Consider the following 26,807-nt stretch of genomic DNA (forward strand, 5'->3'; position numbering starts at 1 on the left):
TATGTGATTAATACCCACTCACTGAAGTCAGACCCCACTTGCACACTCAAAGGGACAAGCAAATGTATGTAGATAAGGTACCTCTGATTTAAGTGGAGAAGTAAATTTAAAATATTTGTCAAAAACAGCAGCTTACACCTCATAGACATTTGCTTTCTTAGAGAGAACTATCTCAGGGATTTACAGGGTAGTTCCTGATGTTCTTAATGACAGCACTATCACTTGTTTTTCTTGCATTTGCCCAGTTGCTGAATGTCCATCCTACTTTCATGCAGAATCAGGGGCCTTTCTGAGAATGTAAATGTTGCATCATTTTGATTCTGCAACTTCAAGGAAAGCTGCAGGTTAGCCAACAGCCTGAACTCCAGTATTGCACTAATCAGTTCACAGAAGGAAAAAAAAGCCACTTATTGAACTAGCAGAACCATCTCATTGGCACTGCAAATGAGCACAATGTACTTAAAAAGGCTGCAAGACCTTCAAACTATTCATAGTTAGAAACAACCTGATACTTCTTTCTGCCTCTGACAATTCTTGAAAGGACATTACGATAAGTTGAAGCCAGGGCATGGATCTGGACCGAGGCTGCATTTTTTCATCCTTCTCATGGGCTCGTTGGCCTTTTTTAGTCTTTTTTTCTTCTCAGTTGATAATGCTGTTGCTATCACTGTTTCTTCTTGGAGTTCTCACATGTTTGTCTGGAATTTCCAACTGTGGTGTTTCTCTGAAATTTGTTTTGAACATCAAGGATGGCGTATAATGCCCTCTCTCCCCTGCCTGCAATAGCTAGTATAGTTGCAGAAACATTGAAATAAAAATTGAAGTAAACAAGGGATTAGGAAGATGTTCTGACACTCACTTCTCACTGCCTCTTAAATTAAACGTGGGCTCCGGTAGGTAAAAAGATGGAAGGATGAATCTTACCAACAGCATAGGAAGACCGTTTTCTGTCATTCAACACATTTCTGTGTGGCTCTTGGGTGTTAGATATTGCATATTTTTCAGTGTTTCTATAATCCTTAGATTATGGACAGGAAAACTTTATTCTTCACCATGTAATTGCTGTTCTCAGTGCAGCACTCCTGTTCACCCCCACTCCAGCTTACCCATGAACGGCAGCTTAGTTTCTGCCAAAGTAATAGAAGTTACCACTGTTCTTACTGTAATCACAGACTACAGCTCTGCGTGGCTTCATTCACTTATGCTATTTCCCTCTGAGTTGTGGTTTCTGGAGAATGGATAGAAAGAGCCAAGCTGCATCCAGCACAAGCAGAGCTCGTAGGTAGTGTTGTTAAACCCACAGATATCAGCATCAATCTAGAGAAGAAAAAATTAAACGATTGGCTGAGTGTTTTTGATTGTGGCTGAGGCCCAAAAATGAGGAACTGCAGTAGTTTGTTAATGAAAATAATTTTCAGAAAGAGAAAGCTATTTCTGATGGCTTTGTAAGAATGCTCCATAATGACACAATTTTTTTCTGGGACTGGGATTGTGACGGCTCCTGGAGCACTAACATCACTGTGCAGGATCTGATCATGTTTCAAAACTTCTACAAATTCTTCATCCCAGCTTGCAAAACTAGAAATATGTGGAGGCACCTCAGTGATAGAATACGCAATATAAGGAGATCAGTTCTGGATGGCATGCAGCAATTTAATCTGAGTCTAGCAGTGCTATTTTTGTTTCTCTTCAGCCAGCCAAGATTGATGACATTTAGCTTTTTTTAATCTGCAATTCCTTCCACTGCAGAGGCCGCTGCTGCTGGCCGTCTCCAGCAGCCTCTTTCAGAAAACATTTAAGTTGAAGTGATACTGTATAAGAGCTAGCAGCTGCCCGAAGGACACCAGACATACATAGGGGATGCCAAAGAGGTTGAATTCCAGTATTCCAATGATTGAGTAATGCATATCCTTCCACTGAGAGAAGCTGTCACCCAGCCAGTGACCCACATGCTTCCTACTGCCAACGAATGTAGACCGACTCAAGACAAACGCTCGCTTCCCAGTTGCCTCCTGGACAACACTGTGAAGAAATGCAAGATCATTCAGAGTAAGAACAGCAATCAATAGAGTCATATGATCAACCTGAGCTTTCAGGCACAATTTTATCCAAAGAGGTGTTAATTGTGAATCAACTATTGTTGTGATCCTAAATCACATGAAAACGTGGCTGCAAAACTGCAAATCATGAGAGGTTTTACTTAGTGGCTAGACAAAAATCTCTCTGATGCACAAACAATGTTTTTCAGGTATTTATAGTCTTCCTAACAATATTTAATATTTATTTAACAATATTTAATTTCTTCTCAACATAGCGTCTCAAACTGAAATCTTGACATGTAATTTCCTTTCTGTATCGGTACATTTAATGTAGTGCCTCACATATTCCTCTAAAACAGTATATTATGGGGTTTTTAATATATGATTTATGTAGAGATTTGTATAGGCAAATAAAGTTCTAATTTCCTGGAATTGAAAGTAAAAAAAAAAAAAGAAAGAAAGAAAAAAGAAGAGAGGGGGGGGAAGGGGAAGGGGAAGGGGAAGGGGAAGGGGAAGGGGAAGGGGAAGGGGAAGGGGAAGGGGAAGGGGAAGGGGAAGGGGAAGGGGAGGGGAGGGGAGGGGAGGGGAGGGGAGGGGAGGGGAGGGGAGGGAAGGGAAGGGAAGGGAAGGGAAGGGAAGGGAAGGGAAGGGAAGGGAAGGGAAGGGAAGGGAAGGGAAGGGAAGGGAAGGGAAGGGAAGGGAAGGGAAGGGAAGGGAAGGGAAGGGAAGGGAAGGGAAGGGAAGGGAAGGGAAGGGAAGGGAAGGGAAGGGAAGGGAGAGGAGAGGGGGGAGAGGGGGGAGGGGAGGGAAGGGGAAGGGGAAGGGGAAGGGGAAGGGGGAGGGAAGGGGGAGGAGAGGGGGGAGAGGGGGGAGGGGAGGAGAGGGGAGGAGAAGGGGAAGGGGAAGGGGAAGGGGAAGGGGAAGGGGGGGAAGGGGAAGGGGAAGGGGAAGGGGAAGGGGAAGGGGAAGGGGAAGGGGAGGGAAGGGGGAGAGGGGGAGAGGGGGGAGGGGAGGGGAGGGGAGGGGAGGGGAGGGGAGGGGAGGGGAGGGGAGGGGAAAGGGAAAGGGGAAGGGGAAAGGGAAGGGGAAGGGGAAGGGGGAGGGGAAGGGGAAGGGGAAGGGGAAGGGGAAGGGATATCTGATCATCTTTAAAAAATAAATAATCAATACAGGAAACAAAAATGTAGTAATTCAAAATGTCACCACATCTTTCTAGCACTTCTGATTTCCTGTCATTGTTTGATATATGAGGTTTCATTAAAGAATTAGTGGTGTAATGAATTTTTCTTTGCCTGTTGAAAATAATTTTGCTGCATCACCAGAAAACCAAGGAAGCACAATATGCCTTATTAACAAATCTATTACAAAATTCAATACCATAGGATAATATCGGTATCTAATCACATACTGCAATATTATATATTATAGGAACTGAAATTCAAGTCTGCTTTAATACAATTTAGGCAACACAAACTCTCTGGGAAATCCTAGCATGAAATATTAATCATGCTATTCACTATCCATCTCCTTCTCTTTCTTTAATGAGATTTGATCATGAGCTCCTTCATTCATATTCGTAATGGCCAATATATGGTATTGGTTCTGCAATGGCACAGAGCCTTTAAAATGCTTCAACTTTTATTTCTGAAGCAAAAAAAAAGTCCAACAGCTTTCATGCAAGCCTAAATATATTAACTTTATGGGTCATATACAGGAAGAGGTGCATCTCTTGAACAATGTGGGACCTACTGGTTCTGGGTTGTAGGTGCACTGCTGGGCCACATAACTGCACAAGATTCCATCGGTTTTGTACAAACAACATTTTGAAGCCATTTCATGGATGTCCTGAGTATGAGGCCTCTCCTCTGGCTGTGCAGCACAAATCTTTGGCTTTATTTGCAAATGCGGGCACTAATGAGGGCAACATTGGATCAACTCAACTATGACCTAGAGTTGCATAAACAATCTACACGTAATTTATTGAATACATTTCAGTCTATTGTGAACCATTGCTGAACAGGTCCTGATGTTGTCAAATGTATTTGTTGATTGAAATTATTTACTATCACGCACAAATAACTCTTGGCACTGAGCTGTGCATAAGCTGATTGCTGCTGCTTCATGTATCCAAATTCAAGCCATTTGACACGGGTCAGATGACACATTTCCTATTCTCTGCCTGAATTAGAATAATTTTTAGAGTTGTTTCTTATACAATTATGAACTTGTCATTCATTTCCAGCCAATATCATGCACTTGATACTGGTTTGCTAAATATTCCTGTCAGTAATTTAATTTAGTATTTTATTTGTGAAGAACAAATGCAGAAGGGGTATATAACCAGCCCTGAAAAGAAATGTTTGAGAAACCTAAATTAATATGTATTAAAAACTCTTCACCAAACCTTCTCATCTTTGCAGAGAATCCGGCCTCTGCTTACTTTCTCTCTGCTGTTCTCTAGCCTTGAAAGACTCTTTAAATTTGCCTGAGCAAAATTTGTGTTTCTGTTGGAAGGAGCCCTGGAAGCAAATGCTGCAGGTGAAAGCTTCCCTTATTTTGGAACTTTCGCTTTAAACACCGGATGGTGATCACCTCAAGGAAGACGAGAGACCAGCTTTCTTTCACGGGAATGCGGAATGTTCCCAGCCTTATGGAGACTGCAAGGAGCCATGCAGCAGTAACTGTGCCAGCAGCGGTGGTCCAGGTTAGTGTGGCCAGGACAGTGCAAGCTGAGGGGCCTGGGGGTAATGCCAGTACAGAGAGCCTTTCTGCTCTGACAGCTACAGGATTTGTCTCAGGCAGTTAGTTTTGCCTGCACAGAGCCTGAATAAAACTAAAGGAAATAACTCAAGAAGACAGGCAAATCCGAAGCTGCCGTTCAAAGAGTGATACCAAGACAGCACATGGTTACACAGACCCCAGTGTGCCTAGGACAAATTCCACCAGAGAGGCCAGTGACGGGAGGGTATTTGCTGACATTGGGGCATAGAGTCCCAAATCCCACGCTAAACCCCATGTGTTTCAGCTGGGCTGGGTGGCCCATGAGGGCCAGGGTTCAAGGGCTTTCTGCTCTTTCTCTTGAAAGCTGGACTGCTTTTCAGCCAGGCCCACATGAGCTACCAAACTGCTTCTGGTTTTTACTCAGTGCTTCCCTTCCCTCAAGCTTGGTATATAAAATAGAAGTGCATCAACACTGTAAATAGTCTCTCCTATCTATATCCTCTGGATGCTATCACAATACAACTGCTGAAAATGAGTGCTAAATACTGAAACAAGCCAGCACAAGAACCCCTGCTTTGTCACTTACATTGCAGTACTAAACTTCTCAATCTTTGCTGGAAAACACATGATTTACACATTTGATTTAATCCAACAGCTAGCTTTCCACTGTCACTCCCGCTTCACAGCAACAGTCTGCCTGCTTAAGCTAGTTTCGGGTGCTTCCCAGCTGCAGAATGAGACTTCCAGTAGCCAACAGCAATTGTGCTGCAATGCAGCTCTGCCCTCCTGGACCTACTGAACTCCAAGCCAAAATGCAAAGTACTGCCAGCCAGGAGCCAGAGATAGCTCCAGAAGCAGACAGAGAGCTGCATGGTTTGGATCCTTCACCAACAGAAACTCCTGCTTGGGCCACAATAAGGAAGGGATGGAAAAAATCCCCTGACACCACAGAAAGCTGCTTCTGCAGCAGCTGCACACAAATGGCTCTAACAGAGGACAGGAACATCTTGCTCTAGTTATACAAAAGCAGCAGCTGAAGAGTTAGGCCCTACAAATAGGTCCTGATTTTAGCTATGAAAAGTAAAATTGGAAAAGATTCTGTTTCTTCTTCCAAGATTCTCTTTTTTTGAAACTTCTTACTAAATGACAGTCAGTAAAATGAAGCATGGAGAAATTTCTTATTGGATACTATCACAGGTTTCCCAGCAGCTTTTAAATCACCTGAAATCTGTTTAGAAATGCTTAGAAAACTTACTGGAAAGTTGGTGCTGTCTGTGACCAGCCAAAGAGAGAGTGTGTGTTATAATGATCTCCAAGGTAAGTCTTTGAGTCAGGGCACTATGTCTTTTGTACCAGGGAACCATCAGAAATGCCTGGGAATGAAAAAAAACTGTGTAAAATTATGTACATCATGATTTAAATATCTTCATATTTCTACTCATTTAGGGGTGAAAATGCCAAAGGATTTGGGAAGGGGAAAAACTAAGTGTTGGATCTGCACTGATTAGAGGTTAGCACGTAGCCATCAATACCTGCTTGCACACAGTCACATGTGCCCTCAGGAGGGAGAGAGGACTGAGTAATCACTGCTGATTAGATGCAAGTTTATATGTCCAATAATTCAAAACATCTGTACAGATATCATATATTCAGTAAGTAATAGAAAGAAAATTTCTGCATTACTGACTTAAGAATACACTTTTACACTTTTACTTTAACAATATGCTATTTTATAGTAATAAATTTTATTTAAAAGAAAAATGTTGCAAGAAGAAAAAAAACCAAACCAAGCCAAACCCAGAAAATCAGATGCACAGGGAACTTGTCTGGTTGTGTGAAATCATGAGACCTCAGTTTGTGTATCGCTCAGCTGCAGATGTAGATAGGCAGCATGATTCTGCCCTGTCATGGTCAAATGCACACCTAAGCTCAGCTCTGGCCCCTCTCTTCCCTTTATTCACCTGCCAGCAGGACTAATGGCAGGGCCCCAGCAGCACTGGGAGCAATGACTGTTGGTATGCAGGAGAGCAAGGAGTGTGAGGTGCAGCAGTCCACAGGGTGCCATCAGCTATGGCCCAACAGGCTGCATAGAAGAGAGCAAGGACAGATGATAATTGGTATATTCACACTCAGCTGGTTGTCCAGCAACTCATTTTATCAGTAGGTGACAGACAGTGGAGGCAGAGGGAGCTTCTTGCTGTCAGTAAGTCAGGGGTAACCCCAACATTGCTGGCACAGCACTGGTTTAGCTGAGTCTAGGGGGAGCAGTATGAGGCACAAACTGGCTTCACAGATGCTTCCTGGTCTTTCATCCCATATTAAGAAGATTCTGACAAAGCCCATTCAGTGCAGAAAATGGGATTCTCATTCTCTGCAGGTAACCTTCATGAAAATGCCATGTGAAGTTCAGGAGGAATTGGGCAGGACAGATGTTTGGTTTATGCAACGTATTTCTTTTTAGAGATGAAGTTAAAAATGTTACAGAATCCTTTCAAAAGAAAGAAAGAAGATATATTCTCAAATATTCTTCTTTTGCATGCTTAATTAGGTGCATGCACTGTTGTAAATATTTCTCCATGAGTAAGCAATCCCACTGCCTAATCACACTTTATAGTGCATTTCTCTGTACCTGAAACCCAGTTATCCTCTCTGCTGTGCTGTGTTACCACAGCTGGAATCCTTGTGTTAGAATCTTTAGACACAAAGCCTCCAGAAAGAAGTTATAGGCAATCTACAAGAAACTGGAAGGCTTTGAAGAAGATACTAAGGTTCTAGGGAAAGTTAGACTTGATGCCCCGGTGGCACTTAATTATTAACTCCATAAAATTAAGATGGGATATGAAACAAAATGCTGCCACATGAATCATATTTTCAGGCTTCATTTTTACTCTAAGTATTTTCTATTCTGCCTCAGTAATACTGATTATTTTACAATTGCATGTTAATCTTCAGTATAAAATGTTTTATAGAAAATTGATTTGCAGGACACATGGTTTTAGAAGTTGGAACTAGTTACATGTAATAATCATAATTTAGATAAGGAGGCTGAAGGCTACATTCACAAGAAGCCTGGGGTAATGAGATTGGGATTTGTGCAGATTCAGTCACCTAAAATGACAGCAGCATCTCACAGAATTCACCCTTGTAGCCTGTCTGCCACCAAAATCTTACCACACAAACACAGTACACTACTTACTAGGGACATAAGGAGGGTCATTGATATCATTAACGGCACATCCAGGATACTGTCCTGTTAGGAAATTGGATGGTTCATTCATATCCTTTAATAGAGACAGAAACATGTCAAAAAACACATCTTCTTTCTTTTTTATTTTTTTAAGAAGAGAGGGAAAAAACACAATAAGACATACAATCCAGATCCCATCATAGTCAAGGACATCCTTAAGCTCCAGACACATCTGGGTCCACCACTCAACTGTCCCGGGGTTGGTGTAGTCTGGAAATACTGAGTCTCCCCAGGGACAAGGCCTAGAGTTCACAGGTATAGCATCTGGTTATCTTCTCATTTCTGTTACACAGCTGCTTTACATTTTGAAGCAACACTAGAGCAAATGCATGAGAAAATTTAATAAACTAACCTCTCCAACAGCAGGAGCTACACCATCAGTTGTTCACCCAGACTCCCATGTCCTCTCCACGATCATAAGGCCTGTAAGTGCCTGGTTCTTTGTCCTTAGTTACAAAAGGGTCCTGAAAATAGTGATAACACTTCCATTATCAAAATCCCAAAGGTAATAATTACTTTTCTATTTGTATATTTTAGAAAAATCTGGATTATGTCCTTAATGCAGATTTCAGTAATATTGGAAGAAACAGCATTAAATTGTAATAAAAGTTGAGACCATCATAATTTAGGTAGAGTTATTAAACATATGCCATGAGTATTTCTTGTATAAGGCAAAAGTGATGTGAAATTATTAAATACTCTCATGTTTATTTTTTATGTGACATTCTATGCTCAAATTATTTTAGAGAGGCACTACATTTTACTTTCCCCCCTGCCAAGATCTCTTCTTGGCACAGAACGGTGATGCGCTGCGTATTCCCACACTTGGACACCTCCGAGTTTCCTACAGAGAATCCTCATTCCAGCTGCCTCAGCATCGGCAGCTCAATGATGGAATAACTAAAACTTCCCTAAGAGCTTGAAGTTGTGGCACATCCAACCTCAAAAGGATCTCATTGTCCCTCCTTTCAGCTCCAGTGTCAGTCAAGATGTTTTATGTCAGTCTGTTGCAGAGACTCATGAATGCTTACATCTGGAACATCTTTCATAGGAGGAAAGGCTGCAGGAACTGGGGCTGTTTAGTCTGGAGAAGACTATGGGGAGATCTTATTAACATTTATAAATATCTAAAGGGTGGGTGTCAGGAGGTTGGGACATCCCTTTTTTCTATAGTAGCTAGCAACAGGACAAGGGGTAATGGGATGAAGCTGGAACACAAAAAGTTCCACTTAAACATAAGAAAAAACTATTTCACTGTGAGGGTGAGGGAGCCCTGGCACAGGCTGCCCAGAGGAGTTGTGGAGTCTCCTTCCTTGGAAGTCTTCAACACCCGCCTGGACATGTTCCTATGCGACCTGATCTAGGTGAAGCTGCTTCTGCAGTGGGGTTGGACTAGATGATCTCTAAAGGTCCCTTCCAACCCCTACCATTCTATGATTCTATGATTACATCTCTGTTCTCCCCTCATGTGAAGACTATAGCATTTTACAACCCATAGCTCATCCTTCCTGCCTCTTTCACTGTATGGGATGGTCATAACCTCCCATTGCTGTCAGTTGCATTGGCATCACCAGCTCTCCTGCCTCAGGATGGCCATCGGTTGCCACCAAGCTCATAGAAAGGGAGACTAAATCTGCCCCTCCGGAAGAGGGTAGTTCACGATGCCAGTAAGTAATAAAGCTAAGAATACTTTAAGATGCCATTGAATTAAGAGTTACTATTCAACTCTGCTCAGCACTCAACTGGGACTAAAAGGAGATAAGTGTGCTTTGCAATATGTCCTTAATTGGAAGCAGCTATCTTCTTTGTGTTATTTAGAACAGAAGAAGATTGCAGCCATTTTAGAAGGAGGGAATTTGTTACTTTTCTCTTAGAAAATGCTATTCTCTCAGGTTCAGCTTAAGGCAAAACAGTGCAGTTATGAAACACAAGGGAGAAAAACACCACTGAAACAATTCCTCCACTCACTTATAGCTTGTGCAATAATTTAAATGAACGTTAATTAAAAGTTTCTTAAGAACAAAAAATATCTGATCCCAAATGGCAAATTTCTTTAAATGAATGTTTTAAAGCTCATTTTAATACCTAAATTAATTGCCTGATTTACATGTAAGCCCTCTGATAGCTATGGCTGTGGTGAGGGAAGTGTATTCTTCTGTGCCTCAAAAACAAAAGTCCCTGCTAAATCCTTACCTTGAGTGCAAAATGCTTTAACTACTGAGCTCCAGTGTCAGCTCTATAAAGAGTATTGCATCCATTACATTTTTAACTAGTTTACTAGTTCATCTTTGGAAAAGATAAAACTGTCCATCTGCAATAATTATAACTATGGAAAAGATGTCTCTCGAGGGACTTGAAGGCTGGAAGAAGGCATCTTAATTAGATACTCCTAATCCAAACTTCTGGTTTCCTTCAGCTGAAAGGTTATTCCAGCGCATATATCTAATATATTATGCAAGTTTAGTATCATCCTAAAGAGAACAAAACCCTCTCGTGCATTCATGGGTTGTTTGTGGGGGAGGAAGTTCTTGTCTCTTAAATCTTCCCTAAGTCATCTTTTTAGAAGCTCTTGGAGAGGAATTGCTGAGCATCCTTAACTCCAACTGACTGTCCTGCAACCTGTGGGCACTCAACTGTTATCCAGATTGATGCACTTCCACCAGTGGCTCCAAACATAGATTTTGATGCATATCCACAAAAATTCATCTCTGGAAATACTCTCTACAGCTCACAGAGCTGGACTTAAAAATGTTAAAGCTATCAAGCGTTATTTTTAATCACAAGCATGTTGCCGTGGACTTTTAAGTAATTTGTCACTCGTCATTCCTAACAGTTTCTGGTTTTAGTGTGATTTAAGGAAGGTCTACACAGTTTTTCATTAAAGCTCCTCTTCAGTAATACTGATTATCATTTTACATAGCAGTCATTGTTACTTTTAGAACTTCTTTCTTTGTTTCTAAGGAATATATTTGTTCTGACTCATCTGAAGCATGTACACTATTCATCACAATAATGATGACAAAGTACTGATGCTCTTAGACAAGATTTCTTTAAATGTAGGTGGCCTCTGAAAGAGATCAGGTGAGAGAAGTGCCAAAGGACTGCATTTAGAGACTGTAATGAGGCCGTAGGCAGGGAGGGCTCCCCACATTGGATGTACACACAGGGACTGGACATCCTGATAGTGAGACACCGGCCACAGAGTCCCATCCTTGGGCAGGTTAGCAGTGGTAATTCCACTGGCTGCCAGGATCTGCACTTTGCTTGTGACCACAGCAGTCTGACATGAGGAACACTGAACCCATTTTCCCCATCTGCATTTACTAGAGGTTTTACATGACACTAAGTGACTGCAATCAGGGCCAGTTTCCTGAAATCATCATGAGAGAGGCCACAATCTGCTACACTTGGGGAACTCACTCATTACTGTCACTACCAGAAGGAAATCTAAATAGAAAATTGTATTTTCTGTGTCAAACTGGATTACACTTGCCAGGATTGCAGTTAGCATGGTTTTGCTGTCACTTGGGTATGAAAGCCTTCAACCTTCCAGCTCCTGACTCAACTTATGGGAATGCTTTACATCACTAAAGAATGCTAAAAGACAGAGCTTGACAGAAACATCAGCAACTGTAATAAAGTGAGAACAGAAAACCTGACTACCAGTGCAACCTATGCTTCCCATTAGCTTTTCAAAAATGAAGGACAAACTGGATCAGCTTTTCTTATTTTTCACAAGCTTATCTAAAGAATTACAGTGAAAGACAGCCTTTAGGTACAGGTTAGTGGAAGGAGGAAAGGGTTTCCTATATGGATTCACATTAGCTTAATGCAAGGATTCAGAATTGCTGTTTTATTCCTTGCATCTGCCTAACAGCTGAACTTAGATTTATATAGCAACAGCTTCTTACACTGCTCTAGCATATGCCATCTGAGAGACTGAGAGGGCTTTAAAAATGTTTTTGAAGTTAATCTCACAAGTAAGAAAATTACTTAAATCATCCACTAAACCATGACCTGGAGGCTTCCTAACTTTGATGAAAAAGAGGTGACTACCATGTATTTACTGAAAGGCAAGAGTGTGCACAGGAGGAGCTAACCCAAACTCATGGTATTTTGCTGATACATTCACGTCTTGCAAACTTTTTTGAGATAAATCAATAAATAGGTAGATGATATTTAACATTACAGCTCTAAGAGATTAGATCATTTTAGTGAAGTATTGAGGATACAGGGAGACTAAACTGCTTAATAGTTAGAGCACTCAGTCCTGACCGAACAAGTGCCCATATACCTCTTGGTTAGTTATTTATAAAGATATATCTGGTTACTTTTGGACTATTTTTGTCTTGAAGTTGCTTTCCATCACAGTGGCTTAGTAACTTGTTATTGTTTAAACTCTGTGCCTTGGACCTCCACCAATGGAAACTGTTTGTGCTGCTGCTTTGCTTTATCTACAGCTGCAGAAGAACTAGGATCTTCAAGGGAATGGATCTTTGAGAACATATTGCTGGAAACAGGCCTCACTATGTGGACTGCTGTTTCCATTAACAATGTATAATTGGACTGTGTGGTTTTGTTTGAGATTCCTAGCAATTAGTGCAGTCATAGTACAACAGAGTGAAGATGAGGCCAACAATAAATACAGAGCAGGTATTTTTAATGACACTACCAAAAAAACCCCAGGAGACTAAAGAATGGCGAACCTTATCACTGTGTTTTTAAAAGAAAGAACTGATGAATATCTGTGGTGCTGACTAGTGCATCCTCAGTCATATGCTAAACTTTACAACAAATGGTGGAGGAAAAAAAATGATGACAGAGAGGCATTTCTGACTTAATCTATTTGACAAGATAATGTGATTTTTAGGTAAGGAAACTGCAGTAGCTCTTGGTTGCCTTGACTCCAGTAAACATCTGATGCACTAGCACAAATGAAAGAGGAACTGTCCTACAATTTAGGACTCTACTATTCAATCTCTCTTCCCACAAGCCTTTGGCAGGATCCCTATGACAAGATGAGGAATGTAGCCTTTATTTTAAAAGAACTGGATAAACTGGATCAATCAAAGATTAGTGGCCTGTCCATTATGATTCATCTGGATTAATAGGTCTCCTTACAAGTATGAGCCATCATATCATATCATGAGTATTGTATAGATAAATGTGACTGGTGGCTTTGTCATACAAGACAATTTTTGGCAGAAAGAAGGAAATATTTCTGCCATTTTCCAAATACAGTGGAGGCATAATTTGGAGGGCTGTGAAATCCAGATATCTGCTGCACAGATGACTGCGTTCAAACTGGGGCACATGCTGGGGAGAGTTACTACAATGAGATTTGAGGACTTCACCCAATAAAAAGATAATAAAATACTTCAGTTTGTTTAGCCTAGCAAAACCAGCTGAGGGAGAATATGCTTGTTTGAGTATCAAGAAGAAAGTAGAAGGATGACACATTGGCAGTTTGAGGCAAATAAAAATAGTAGCACCCAAATGAAAGATGTGAGCTGACTACTTAGCCTGGAAAACAGAAGACTGCCTTTACAGTAAAAAGTCTTGAGAGAGATTCAGTGGGATTGTCCTCTCCTTCTTCCCCTGTGGGTCAAGCTCAGCCTGAACTGTCCCTGATGCATCTGTCAGACCTGTTTGCAGCACCCACTTGAGGGAACCCTAGCCCTGGGCATCCCATTCCCTGCTCAGCTTGCCTTGCATGCAGGCAGATTTGTCCTAATGTCTACTTTAAATCTTTTCCGCTGCAATTTAATACACCTTTCTCCTTATTTGGTTCTTAGACATTATGGATGACAAATTATGCCTCTCTCTGCAGTGATGCTTCTCAACCTGCATGTTCTGCTCCAGGTCTTGGAAACCCTGAGCCTTCCTACTCCAATCCTTCCCAGCCTGTGCTGGGGACTGCAGCACTCCAGGCACTGAACTGCTGGGGGGCTCTGGAGAGCAAGGTCTTATACATCTATCAAGGGCTTTTATTTGATTTATTTGTTTATTTACTTATTTGTTTTTAATTTTTATATAGATAATCTCCAATTTCCTTGCCACCATTGGCCCTTGGTCAGTGTGACAGAGTAATTTTGGCACAAAGACATGTAAGGGAACTTGCTGGCCAGAAACAGAAAACTTTGTTGGAAAAAATCATGAGGGAAGATGGAAAACTCCGATTTTCACTTCTACCCAAATTAATTTGTTTGGTTACATGTCAATTTTGGTTACAGGTTCAACATACGTTTTCCACACATTTCCATGCAAAGAAACATGTCATACATTGATTTAGATAAAAAGTAAGTGCAGGCAACATGAATTGTAGTTACGAGCTTTCCAGAGTGATTATATGTTTTTTCCACTGCTCAGCTGGTTTTGTGTGCATATTAAACTCGTTTGTTCATTTTCAGGAAAAGAATTGCATGAAAGCAATCTTATCTCAATTGAGCCCTGAATAGAGACAAAATTTCACATAACGGAGTGGGAAAGAATGAAAGACAATGTTATGGTATATCTATGGTGCTAGAACACAGATATCTGATAAATGCAACACATTTCAATATGAAATCTGTGAGAAATTGTTCTTCAACTCTTCTCAATAAATGTCAAAAATGGAAAATCTGCTGCAATAGCACGTTAATGGGTACTGCTATAGCACACTGTTCTGCAAATAGTTCTTATAAATGGAGAAATAATTAAGAACATCATTAATTTACCAGAATCACAACAATGTGCTTTCCTTCCTTCTTCAGCTGTTGGATGTACTCTGGCAGACCTGCAAAATTCACTTTGTCATAGGAAAAGTCCAGACGACGTTCCATGTAGTCGATATCGAGATGTTGGATATCCTGAACATTTTAAAAGTAAACAAATTAAACATTACTTGAGTACTTCATCCAGCTCTGGAGTCCCTAGCACAGGAAAGACTGTTGGAGTGAGTCCAGAAGAGGCCACAAAAATGATAAGAAGGATAGAACAGCTCTCCTATGCGGACAGGCTGAGCAAGTTGGAGTTGTTCTGCCAGAAGAAGACTCCAGGAAGAATTTGTTGCAGTCTTTTAACACTTAAAAGGGGCTTATAAGAAAGATGAGGACAGACTTTTTAGTAAAGTCTGATGCAATAGGACAAGGAGTAGTGTTCTTAAATTAAAAGACAGTCAATTCAGACTAGATACAAGAAAGACATTCTTTACTCTGAGGGTTGTGAGGCACTGGAACAGGTTTCCCTGAGAGGTGGTAGATGCCCAGGAAACATTCAAGATCAGGTAGGACAGGGCTTTGAGCAACCTAATGTACCTGAAGATGTCCCTGCTCATTGCAGGATGGTTGGACTAGGTGCCCTTTAAAGCCCTCTCCCAACTCAAACTATTCTATGAGTGTATGATTTAATTACTTGATACAGAAAATCAGCATGCATGCAACTGCATTTCTAAAAGGTAGCTAACAAATGAAATCTAAGAGATTTGCTGTAATAACTGTAAGTAATTGCAAATAATTGTCAGGCCAAATTCAGCTCCTATAAACTCACATGGTAGCAATGGACACAGTGGAAATATAGAAGTCCTAGTTTAGTAGTGTTTGGCAGTGGCTGGCATCAGAAGTGCCATCATTTTGGATTTTTTTAAATGCTAGCACCTCATTCAGCATAGCAGTAAATCCACACCAGAATTGCCTGCTATGCAGTCAAGAGCAGTACTTAAACCTCATGTTCAAAGACTGGTTTAAATGTCCTTTTAAGCACTGTAAAGGTAGTACATGCAAAACCACTACATAAGATTACGAATATCCTTTTATTCTACAATTCCATTCACAGCATAATCACTTTTCCTATGTTATAATTTTATTCACCTCACTTTGGACTGCAAAATCAGCATACACAGTAAAAAACTCATACTTACATAGGGGATATTATAGTAGTGCATACAATTGCCAGTTTTCTTTAACACATCGATGCTGCCATAACCCCATTGGGAGAGATGGAATCCCAGAGACCAGTAGGCAGGCATGTGCAGGCATCCAATGGCCTACAGCAGGGATGCAAAGAGTGGGATGAAGACAAGCTATTCTGCAGCACTAGAAGAGGATCCATTTATGCCACGAGATCAAGGCACGGCTATCACACACCCATGAAATACCCTTCTTTCTCAGAACAGCTCACTGTAGGGTATGCTTGGTTTCAAAAAAGCACTTCTCCTGGTGGACCCTTGCCCTTAACCGAGACTCTGAGTGACTGCCATGCTGAACATCACTTCTAGAAACATCCCAGTGGAAGACATGGGGTCTGAAACCCAGGCTAAGGTTAAATGAGGGTCTCGCTGAAGTCTCAGACCCTGCTCAGTTACACATGCTTTTGCTTACACAGCACATGCTGCCCTGTACTGCCCGACCCCTGCCAAGTCCACAGACCTTTGGTGAACAGCAGGCAAAGCTCTGACACCACACAGCAACATCAGTTTTGCTAATTTCTCCTGCTGCATCCAGCTGAACTAACTCACTGAGAGCTTGATATTTATTTGAGCTCTCTGAAGTTTTAATTATATTTACACACCACCCCGATGAAATTCAGTTACTTATAACTGACTGAACTGACTGCTCCTGTTGCTGGCCCACAGCGCTGTTTTGCCAGGCATTGACAAACCTCTTCAAGGTCAGAATTATTGTTTGGTCCTGAAATCCTCAACTGAAACACGAGGTAATGAGTTAAATATGATTTTATAAATATTTGATTTCCACTGGCTCCAAGTAATCCAGCTGTAAATTGCATGAGGAAACTCAGCTGAGAGCGGAGGGGCGTGAGATATCGTGCTCTGCTTCCCCCAGGGAGAGCCACTCTGGCAGCCTGGGACAAGCAGCAAACAACCACTGTGTGTCTTGTAAGAAGCTGAAATTTGTCATTGCCTCATTAGTACATACTGGTGCTTTCTGGGGGACATCTCTCAAAGTCCTTACTCCAGTCTGAAACAGATCCCATGAAATTAACCTTTGTTCAGTATTTCTGCCATCCCTGCAGGCAATATATGAAAATCAAGTAGCGAGTAGGCACCCATGACTCATTAATCAGTAGTGGCTTTGACTCCCTTTCACTAAATAACCATTCCTCCCTGATTTCCTTGTGGAACTGAGTTAGGTAATCACACTAAGAAGTTAAAAAGAACAAAACTTCTATACTGGCAGCTAAATCTCATCTACTCTAGTTAAACAAAACAGCCGCTCCTGGCACTCTGTCTATTGCATTGCTAAACTCTCTAGTTGGGCTCTCTCCCAATCCATAAAGGCACATCTTCCTATGGATTGGATCCTATGGATCTTCCTATGGATCTTCCTTTCTCCAGTAAGAGTCTGACCTGGGAAGGCACATGCTGAACATGAAATTGCTCTAAATTATGTTACGGATGCTAAAACTGGTGGATGTGCAAACTGCATTGGACAGAAAAACAGATGCAAGAGGAAAGCAGGGAAAAGCAGTGAATGTTTTAATGCACTCAAGCTGGGGTAACACACAGTTAGCATCTTCCAAATCAGAATGTCTTGTGGACAGAAAGGCAAGTTTTAAGCACTAAGCATTCAGAAGATGCAAGAGCAGCTGTCAGCAGCATGTTTCTGACACAGCTGCACTTAGCCTTCACTGCATGCCACTGTCTGTGGGAGTCCCTAGACAGATGAAGGCGGCCTCTGACCACATAGGGAGAGGCTGGTGAGAAGAGACATGCCATTGCTACCACGGTGCCATCTTGCCTGGTTACACATGTCATTAGTTATTTCCAGCTTATATGAACACATCTGATCCTCTAGACCATCTTTTAAGCTCTGCTGGATTTTCCCATGGAGAACAGAATGGGGCAGGATGGCTCAGGATGATCTCCTGAACACTTTGTGAACCAGCACTGAGGAGTCCAGCAAAGCACAGTAAGACTCAGAGCAAGAAACTTCCTTCTCTGTCATATTGAGAGTTGGGCAGAGAGGAACCTCATGAGGTTCAACAAGGACAAGTGCAGAGTCCTGCATCTGGGAAGGAACAACCCCATGCACCAGTACAGGCTGGGGATTGACCTGCTGGAGAGCAGCTCTGCAGAGAGAGACCTGGGAGTGCTGTTTGATAATAAACTAAACATGAGCCAGCAATGTGCCCTTGTGGCCAAGAAGGCCAAGGGCATCCTGGAGTGCATCAAGAAGTGTGTGGCCAGCAGGTCGAGGGAGGTTCTGCTCCCGCTCTACTCTGCCCTGGTGAGGCCTCATCTGGAGTCCTGTGTCCAGTTTTGGGCTCCTCAGCTCAAGAGGGACAGAGAACTTGTAGAGAGAGTCCAGTGCAGGGCCACAAGATTATCAGGGGACTGAAGCATCTTCCTTATGAGGAAAGGCTGTGAGAACTGGGGCTGTTTAGTCTGGAGAAGAGGAGACTGAGGGGGAATCTCATTAATATTTACAATTATCTGAATGGTGGATGTCAGAAGGTTGGGGCATCCCTTTTTTTCTGTTGTATCTAGTGACAGGACAAGGGGTAATGGGAAGAAGCTGGAACACAAAAAATTCCACTTAAACATAAGAAAAAACTATTTTCCTATGAGGGAGCCCTGGCACAGGCTGCCCAGGGAGGGTGTGGAGTCTCCTTCTCTGGAGGTCTTCAAGACCTGACTGGATGCATTCCTGTGTGACCTGATCTAAGTGGATCTGTTTTGGCAGGGGGTTTGGACTAGATGATCTCTAGACATACCTTCCAGCACCTACCATTCTCTGATTCTATGATTAAGGATAAATTCACCTGAGTATGGAGCAAAGCTTGTTTTAGATCAGCCAAGGCTGCAAGATGAGCTCTGTGAACCCCACCACTCTGTGCTCCTAGAACAGATGCACATTTTGCCCTTGCTTTCTGTACTGTAAACAGAGAGTGACCTCTACAATAAGGTTAAAAAAGACCAAAACAAAAGAACTCCCTAATGAAATAAAATGTTTTGTGCACAGGCTTCTCCCCTTGGACAAAAGGAAAAGGGAGAACAAGCTGATGAATATTGATCCTGTGGCTGAGGGCAGAGGCCGGTGCCATGGGAGGATGTCTGCATGGCAGCCACTGACATGTATTTTGTGACAGCATCTCTCAAGAAGTTTGAGATTACGGCTGAATCGACTGAAGAAAATCCACCTTGCAAGCAAGACATTAACTTTTAAAGCAATTAGTTCCCCAGGTTCACCAGGCTGGTGCATCTATAGTGAGCTTAATTGAAATCAGCAGAACATTTGAAGAGGAAGGATGAAAACAGGGCAGCTGGGAAAACAAATGTTCTCTTTTCTAATTATGCTGTGGACTCTCTCTAATGGATCCCCCTGAAGCTTCCTGATAAAGTAACTGACATATGGTACCTACTCACAGATGGATCAGCAGAGGCAGAGATGTAATTCTGCAAACCTGGAAACTCGTGTTGGATTTGATATATATTTAGGATCTAGTTAATTCACATAGATTGCATTCTGCATACAAATGATCATAAAATGCAGTAGGCAGAGAAAGTCTGCTTGGTACAATCGACTCCCATAGAATCAGAAAAGGTAAATGAGGTACAGCAGGGGAACTGAAGGAGGAAAACATGAGAAATGCAGAAATAGCAAACATATGGGCTACTCAAACTGAGAAAAAAAAATAAAGGAAAGATAAAATAGTGCAGAAGCAGAAAAAAAATCCTATTTTCTGTTCCCCAATTCCACTTTTACTTGGTTCTTAAATAACTCCTGGTGTTGATAATAAATTCACTGTTAGTTTTTCTAGGTTTGCATAACTTGCCATGATGTAATTTATTTCTTTTTTCAGATGCACCTGAGAGCCAATGAATCTGGGAGGTACCCTCGAAACATTTTGCAGTAAGAACAAAGTTCAATGAAAATGTGTATCTAACAGCTAAAATCTGCCCAGGGAGAAAGTGATCTGTATTTACTTTCCCTGTGTTGGGTTAGTGGATAAATAACATTATTGCTATGAACATCAAGGATATCTCCTAAGTTATAAATGCTGTACAGTAAATCAGGATCCTATTCTATCAACACTATGACCAAAGACTTTGATGCAAGAGAGATGGCTGGAGAGTTATGCCCTCTATACCACAGAGGCAAATAGAGATGCTTGTTTTCATACTTGCAAAGGAGCTGAGATCTCCAGCAATGCAGGTACAGGCACACAAACACTGCTAATCTTGCGCCCTAATTAGCCATGTAAATTGTCTCTTGAAGCTTGATGTTTGCTTCAACTTCCTTTCTTTAAGGAAGAGATGTAGGAGGAAACTATAAAAATCCAAGTGGGCTAATGCTCTAGATTTAGACAGAGAAGGTGTGTGTTTGGATAGTCACACAACAGCTAAATTAGACAGTTGTTCTTATGGCACAGATATCTTCACCTAGCTCATCCCCGGTGGTTGAGGCAGGCAGCTGACTGCTGTGGGCATCTGGTCAGGCAGGGGGGAACCTTCACTCAAAGTCTAAGCACAGATGCTGAACTTTGTTTTAGGAGAACAAGAAGAAAAGCCCTGCAGCTGCTGAACCATGAAGAAGATGCTCTCAACCTCAGCAACCTAAACATTTAAAGGACTTTAAATGCCAAGGTCTTCAGACTTTGTTCTTTGCTTCACAAACACAGATCCACAACTTAATCTTTCTTGAGGGGCCCATGAACTCAACTACGAGACACAGAGTCATCTGTGGTAAACTGTAGGTCCAAGAGGTTCCTCATATTACCTCTCAAACGAGAAGCTAGACTAAAGACCTCCTGAGGGCCCTTCCACACAGAACTATCCAACAGCAAAGGAGAAAGCAAACCATCAATTTGCTCTCAAACCAGAATCTGAAGACATGCAGCACGCTCTCTTAAAGCCTGTCATCAGATAATTTGTGATAAAACAACAAATTCATGGCTTTCGCTCCACTCAACAGCTACTAAATGTCCATTTGTTGAATTGGAACTTTCCTGAGTGCCTTGATGGAGCTCTTATGCTAGTCCTGAAAGGACACCAGTGGACTTGGCAATAGTGGTCTGGTATTAGGTCTGGCTGTAGCGTCTCAGCTAGGCTTAGCTCAATGGCTGGGCTCTTCTCTTTATTCCTGCTTTTTCCCATCCTCCCAAGAACCAAAGTGTTTGCCATTAAAAGTGAGATTTGTGTTATACAACTGCTCTGCACACCAGAGCTCTTCTGTAGCACGAGAAAAGTGTGATTACTCTCCAGCATAGATGTATCTGTGGCAGGACTGTCTCTGATGTGCCAGGAGCACCACTCCTTGTGCCTGGGCTCAGGGACAGAGAACAGAAGAACTGGGATGGAGATTTCTCTTTCCTGTTGCATGGTGCCCAGCACACGTCCTGTTGCTGCTCGTGCTGCTGCAGTGCTGCGATGCCACTGGCAGGATGCAAGAACAGCAGAAGGGACAGTGGCACCACATACAGCTCTCTGCTCCCGTCCCCCTCCCTGCACTGCCCTTGGAGCCCATTTAAGGCAGATTAGCCCAGGCCAGGCTGGCCCTCAGAGCCACCATGGCTTTCACTGCAACTCGTCCTCACTCCAAGAATGCACAGAGAGGCTGATGGCTTGGCAGGGCAGCCACAATCATCTCTGATCACCATGCAGGGAGCCCTGCTCTTGGCACAGCCCAGCTGCCCACACAGCAACCAGCAACCTGGAGAGCTGCATGGGGAAAGCTTGGGTATTCCAGAGACCCAGTAAAGAGCTTTGTTACAAAGCTGTCCTAACTCACTCTTTTGGAGGGAGCTATATAAAAGCAGTGAAGACAGCGAAGCTTCTAAATCTCCCAGAGAAACAAGCACGGCGGGGGCCGGGGAGTGCTCAAAGTGGCACTGAAGGCAGCAGCACAAATGTTTGAGAAAAGTATGGAGCACTTTGCTCCAGACAGTTTCCTTGCTCTCAGTGGCACCCAGACACCTTGCCATACCCCTGGGGCCATACGAGAGAAGATACAATAGGAGAGTCCCCACAAAGTCCCTGTGCAGTGATTTTGAGCAGACACTTGTGCAGGCAGGAGGTGGATGCCATTCTCACCAGCAGCCCGTTGCAGTATGGCAGCCTGGCCCCACCAAGGTCCCCTGCAGCTGGGAGCTCCCAAAACACCACTTCCCAGAGGAGGCTCATGCAAACGGCTGCTGAGCCATGCCTTGCAGACACTGGTCACGCTGCTTCTTTCCAGTACCTCTCCTTCCCCTAAGTGTGACAATGACCACACAGGAGAGTCTTCTCAGTGTGACAGAAAACACAGTTCAAAAATAAAGTCTTTTTTGTCCCTTTACCTTCCCACAGATCTTGCACATAAAGCCAAATCATTACCCTAGAGACTAATAATATGGTAATTGTAACATTTGCGATCCAGGAATTTCAGGATGTTTACTGAAGAAGTTATTATTTCACTGTGAAATAGCTACCATGCATTCTTTAAGATTCCCCAGAGAGCTGAGCACAAGCTTAAAGAATACAGAGCAGGGGAATTTTTTTTGTCCTGGCATGTGACATGCCTACTTAGGAGACTCCCACCGGCTCCCCTTTACCTTGTTTTCTTCACTCCAGCTCCATTTCCAGACAGGCAGGGGTGGAAAGTGAGCTGCCAGTACTCATCAGCTGGCGAGAAAGAACCTTTTCATTTTATTTTCAGCTGCTGGCCACCTGCTAAGCCACAGAAATGCTGCCTTCAAACACCAGAGAAAGACTTTGACGAGAAGTGGGGATGGCTCTCACCTCCCTCACGATGCCGCAGCAGCTCCCCTGAACTAGGTGCTTTCATCTCAGGGATCACAGCTGCAGCTGTCAGGGGATTTGCTTCACTTTTTCTTTCTTTGGAGTTGTTTCTTTGTTTGTTTGATTGCCAATGTGTAAGTTCAACACCCAGTTTGATGGGTGGCCTGTGGCACCAGGGTCAGAGGTGGCTAGAGGGGAGGATGTGCAGAGGGAACCTCTGAGCAACAGAGCAGTCGCTCCTGCATCAGTACATGGAGGGGTATCGACAGCCTCACGCCTCTCTGGGAAACACCACTTGAACCTCTGTTTCAAAATGGAAGGTCTAGCAGAGCCCAGCACCCTGAGGAGTCTCCAGTCTTCCTAAAACAGTGACATGAGCAACACTACCCCTCCCTTCCATCACCGAAACAGACCCAACAACACTTTCCTTCTGGGCTAAATCCTCTTTTTCCCTCTGTCCAAACCACAATATTTCTGTTCCCATCTCAGGCACTTTATCAGAAGGCAAACATAGAGTACAGAGAGGCTTTAAAAAGCCAGGAAAGTTAAAATGTTTGCTGTCTGCCCAACTCTATGATGGCCTACCTCAGGCTGCTCAGCACCACTGCTCACAGATGCATCCTCACAGCCTGCAGGTGAGAATCTGCCCTCTCACAGTGACGTGCCCCTTTCCAGCTTTGCTTCACAGTCTATAGGCTTGGCACTGGGTTTTTTTTCATGCAGAGCTTGGTTTTGAGGTGGCAACTTTCTATGCAAGGGCCCAGTTAATGCATCACCTGGCATTTAGTGACCAGGAAAATTGCATTGACACTTTTTCCTAAGCAGCCCTCACTGGATAAGAATTGTGTGCACAATCCTGAAACAGCTGTTCACATGTGTACCCTCAGTTCTTTGGAAAGCATTGGGCAATTTAAAAGCAAGTAGTTATTCACTTGGAGACAGTTTACTACATGGGGATTTTTTGCACTTATGCTCTCTGATGTAATTACATGGATTCTCATTAAGCAAAAAACAGACTGATCCTACAAAATCCACAGGCAATTCCACTGGCAAATAAAGGCCTGAAGTCTTTTAAATTCATTCAACATCTCTGAAGTCCGGCAGACAGAGTTCCCAAACACTCCCATCTGTGCTCTGCCTAGTTTGTTTTCTCCACCTGCAGCGTCGAAACGCAGCTATGGTCATGTAGTGAAGATGGTAAAACTATCACAGCCTGCAGGAGAGTAAGCTTGGGCTTACTTGGAAAGAAATTTTCTTTACAATCTTTGCACCTCTTTAATATACTCCTGCTCTCAGTACTGAAATGCTGCAGGAAAGGCTGGAGAACTGCTCTGAATGCCTAGTTGGTCTGCTGCTCTCAGACCATTCACAGATGCCTGAGCACATGCCAAGTTACTGAAGCTATGGCTTTGTATGAACAGATCAGGGCAAAGCTTTGTCTGTGCTCCCTGCTGATACCACCAGATACTGATGAGAGGCCAGCACAGTGTACCATATGCACTTTTCCACTAACCTCAGTGTATCGCTGAACCACATTTTCGGGAGCTGGTCCGAGGAAGACATAGAAGTCAAGGATCCCTCCAATAGTGTGGAAAGTTAAAGATGGGTTTGGATGGAGAGAAACATCTGAAAGGGGGAAGAAAAAAACCCAGATTCTCAGTACAAATCAGCTTTGCCCTATGCATGGGAATGGTTCAAAGCTGCATCAGAGGAGGTTCAGACAAGATATTGGGACGCATTTCTTTACCAAGAGGGTAATCTTTGAAACAGGCTTCAAAACAACACTGAAACAGGCTTCCTAGGGAGGCTGCTGATGCCCCAAGACTGTCAGTATTTAAGAGGCATGTGGCCAATGCCTTTAATAATTTGCTTTAATTTTTGGTCAGCCCTGAAGTGATCAGGCAATTGGACTATATGATCATGTAGGTCCCTTCCAACTGAAATGTTCTGTTCTGTTCTACTCTATCCTGTCCTATCTTAATGCTATCCTATTCTATGTTATCCTAGGTGTATGCACACTGTGCTTTTCAGTGCATAAATGTCTCCCCACAAGCAGAGGTAGCTACAGATTCCAGACCCTACTCGAAGCCTTGTGGGTACAGTTGGATGAGCAAATAGGGCCTGTATGTAGGCTGTGACCCAATGTTTCTGTAATCTCTGCTTTCAGGTTGGCATTGTGCAGCAATGAATCACAGAAATCCAGAGTAGATTGCACAGATCCATTTGTCTCAGTTTCATCTATGTGAAAAGGAACCACAAGATTGTGTTTAGGGTTCCTCTATGCTATTTTAATCTACTTACTGGAAGTCACTGCCTGCCAGGGGAAACTGATTTTATAGACTGAGTGAAGATTCTCCTTTTCTGAAATTATACCACTGGATTTATACAGTAAGGTGACCATGGCAACACACAAAACTATTCTCCACAGACAGAATATAGAACTAACCTAAATTGATTTGATTCAGTCATACCAATCTCATAGGAAATTTGTTTCACCTTATCATTTCCCTGTGTGTGCATCTATTGTCAAAAAGAGAAATTAATAATGTATTCTCACTGAAAATACATTACCTTGTTAAACAGTCATCCTAATGAAATTCCTTTGGAAACTTCATAGTAATTCCTGCAATCTCAGTTATGGAACAGTCACTCATATTTGTACTACATTGCAAAAGCAGTCGGGAAACTAGTTTTTCTTATTTACTAATTTACCATCTTTCTACATGCAGTCCATATAGGGAACCCATCTGTCTTTTACCTTGTGCATTGGAGTTCAGAAGGAGAACACCGTGGGCATTGGAGTCAGCTTCTCCACACATATAAAAGGGATGAACCCCATAGAGGTTGGCAAATGGCTGAAACATAAACAGCACATTGAGTATGGCTTGACTTCGCTATTTTGCATAGTTTTTGACAGCTAGGTATATATGCCAAGACAAAGAAATAAACAGGGATCAATCCATGCTTTCCTGAACATGGATCTTGGCACATGGAACACTTTTTTTCTGAAGACTAATTGCACTGCGAGAAAGCTTCTGATGAAAGGTTTCAAAGTCCCTTCAAAATGACTCATGGTTTTGTCATTTAATTAAAACTTATGAAAGCTGCAGAACCTGTGACATTCTATGTTTGCCATTGATTCATATTATCAGTGCTACCACACAGAGAGAGGTGCTCCTTCGGCAAAGTTGTGCCTCGCCACCTCCTTTCGGCGATACAAATTAGGACAAAGCGTTGAATTACCGTTGGTGCCTGACCCCTGCTGAACATGCCATAGGTCACAAAGTCCATGCTGCGTTTGAAGGACGTGTGCTCATGTTCACCAAACCCATACACTCAAGTGGATGGCACAGTAGTTGTGATCTGAAGATACTGATTGGAGAAAAACAGGTCAGCCAGGGAACTGTCCCACCTGTGACAAATAGAGAGGGGATTAGTTTGCACATCTTTGGTATGCATCAGCTTAACTTCGCATCTGGCTGTTTATAATTTCCCTGTATTTAGGAGAGTAACAATATTTTAAAAATGACTAAATTCCATGCGTGCCTGTAAGATGCTTTACCTAACACACCTTAACTTCATCTTGTAGTGGCTGCAGATATCTCATCTACTTATGCAGTAAAATGCATCTGTGTGACTTTGAAAAGAACAACTAAAATAACAGAAGACACTATCATTCTATTACCAAAATAAGTGGTTGATTGTGCTATTTCTATGACAACTAACAGGGCAGGCAAAAAAATTGTTATTATACAGCAGGGTTCAGAATCCTTAATGAGAACAACAGATATTTAGTTGTTATCAGTTTTTACTTTTTAATGCTTTGCTGGATTAGGACCCGATTACCGTTACCCCCGACTTTACGCAGGAGCCTAAAGCAGAGGGACAGCTTCCTCCAGACTCTTGTTTGAATGAGATGTTTTTATTGTGATGACTGTCTCCCTCTTGTCTCGCTGGCTTAATGCCTTTATTCCTATAGAATCATCTGTGGACACAGGCTCATCCTTTAATTAGGTGCTACATTCTGTTTCCTATCTCTAGCGCTATAATGAACTGCAAGCTAGATGGGGGAGAACATAGTCAA

At 42.5% G+C, this 26,807-nt stretch overlaps 1 pseudogene; it reads right to left on the reverse strand.

The window, feature by feature from the left end:
• Nucleotides 1–1,191: 1,191 nt before the first annotated feature.
• Nucleotides 1,192–26,014, reverse strand: LOC133629182 (sucrase-isomaltase, intestinal-like; annotated as a pseudogene).
• Between the last annotated feature and the right edge of the window lie 793 nt (nt 26,015–26,807).

This window comes from Colius striatus, chromosome 1 (assembly GCF_028858725.1).
Source record: "Colius striatus isolate bColStr4 chromosome 1, bColStr4.1.hap1, whole genome shotgun sequence".
Taxonomy (NCBI): domain Eukaryota; kingdom Metazoa; phylum Chordata; class Aves; order Coliiformes; family Coliidae; genus Colius; species Colius striatus.